This window comes from Phocoena sinus, chromosome 3, assembly GCF_008692025.1.
Source record: "Phocoena sinus isolate mPhoSin1 chromosome 3, mPhoSin1.pri, whole genome shotgun sequence".
In the NCBI taxonomy this organism is placed as follows: Eukaryota; Metazoa; Chordata; class Mammalia; order Artiodactyla; family Phocoenidae; genus Phocoena; species Phocoena sinus.
The window spans coordinates 40,778,050-40,780,156 of record NC_045765.1 but is presented as its reverse complement, the minus strand read 5'-3'; the positions used below and the strand labels follow the sequence as shown (position 1 = coordinate 40,780,156).

The following is a 2,107-nucleotide window of genomic DNA, read 5'->3' as shown; positions in this document are numbered from 1 at the left end:
TAAGTGCTAGTGATGATTATCACGTCCTCTGAATAGCCAGAAAAGTCAGTTGCTGGTTTTACTATAGACCAATGATTTCATACTTTCTTTTAAAAGTCTAGTTATTATCTACAGTAAATTAATGCAGCCTTCTCATTTCTGACATCTGTGCATCACACCATGGAAGACATTAGATCTGCCATGGTGAGCTGTTCTGTGAAAATGGTGCAAGGGATGTATTCTTAGTTTTCTGTACATTAATAAAAAAAGTTTTTGTGTAGTTAACGTGAGCTCCACTGGGGCAGCAGTCGTGTCTGTCTTGTTCACTGCTGAACCTCCAGTGCCTAGCTCAGTCCTTGATGTATAATCGATACTCAGAAAATATCTGTTGAAAGACTAAATACAGTGTAAAAAATGAAGATATAAAATTTCTTAAAGCTCATGCATTGTAGAGCCTTCTTGAATATGAGTGATTGTATATAACCAAAAGAAATATTTTAGATAGGAATAAAACAGTAGTAAATGCCAGCAATGCGGTTGAACCCAGTCAGCACAAGTGTACAGCTCAAGAAGTTTTGTAGCTATATCATGTTGCCTTCAATGGACCTCAAAGGTTAAAGTCCAATGCTTTCTGGCCCTTATGATTGATGGTCTCCTTTCCAGTGTCCCAGACTGATTCTGCTGTTGAAGAGCAAACTAAAATTTTCTACATCTTTTGCCTTATTTCTATCTAATTTTAGCATGTTTTCTTACGTACCGTATCATGTTTTGTCATTACAGTTATGTTGATCCATTTTTCAGGGAGAGTTTGGGTTCTGTTATCTTCTGAGTTTATTCCAGACTTTTTTCTTTACGTGCAGGTTACACTGAACTATCATGGCTAGGTTGCTTCTTAAAAATAGGACTTTTTCCATGTCACTTTCTTAATAAAGAATGAAGTTTTCAGTTCGGGTTTTTAGATCCTCCACTCTTGGTCTCAATTCACCTATCAGATTTTATTTCTCACTACTTACACGGCCTGAGGACCTGTGATGATCCAGTCTTTTTTTTTTTTTTTTACTTTTATTTGCATTTATTTTTTGAAGCATTTATTCCCAGGCCATAAATCTTTGTTTCTTCAGTTTCTTCTGGGATATCTTTTTCTTCTGGGCAACCTCCTCTTCTGGTTTAGGAACAATCTGTTCTCTTTCGGTAAGGATCATCTCAATGTGGCAGGGAGAGCTCATGTATGGGTTGATCTGACCATGAGCTCTGTAAGTCCTGTGCCACATCTTGGGGGCTTTGTTTGCCAGGATATGCTCAACGACCAGAGAATCTACATCTAAGCCCTTAAGTTCAGCATTACTCTCTGCATTTTTGAGCATGTGCAGTAAAAATTCAGTACTCTTTTTGGGCCACCGACCCTGTGTCCAGCCCCACTGTTTGGCTTGGGCACACCTACCAGCTCCACCATTGTAACCATGGAATGGCACACATTGCTTCTTTAAAGTGACATCCTCAGATGCTTGGTGGCTTTTCAGATATGCATACCCTTAATGGCCTGGGCAGTTTCACGAGTGTTCTTAAAGTGAACGCGAAGATTTGAACCTCTTGACTTGCATGATTTTGTGGGGTTTTCTGGGTCATGTGAATAGCGAACCATTTTTAGAGGTCACCTCAGGCCGCTTACCAGAAAAGGAAGAGTGGTCCAGTCATTTTAAGTATCGTCTACCATTTTTAGGTGGTTCAGTCATTTTAAGTATCGTCTACCGTGTACCTTGCGCATATTATGAGCTCTCCTTGCCTTAAATCTACCTACCAGTCCAAGGTCTATCCATCATCCAGTGCTTTGATTAAAATCCATAAAGATTTCTCAAAGTATAACCTAGAAATTTTTCCTTACTTAAATTTTTATACCATTCCTGGATTGAAACCAACATTTCCTACATAGCCGTGAAGAATACTCTTCAGACTCTGGAAAAAAAGTCTTCCATTGTCAAAGTGGTTTGAGAAATTTCACTTGTCCATGGAAAACAATTTGGAAAATAGTACTTCTTACTGTGAGTTTCTTGAGGGCAGAGATTAAGTGTGATTCATTGTTTATACTCAGTGGCTCGTATATTGCTTGTCCCATAAGCATTCAACAAAT

The 2,107-nt window shown here is 38.6% G+C and overlaps 1 pseudogene; it reads right to left on the bottom strand.

Annotated features, from left to right (window-relative positions):
• Positions 1 to 1,021: 1,021 nt before the first annotated feature.
• On the bottom strand, positions 1,022 to 1,621 carry LOC116751513 (annotated as a pseudogene).
• Positions 1,622 to 2,107: the final 486 nt, after the last annotated feature.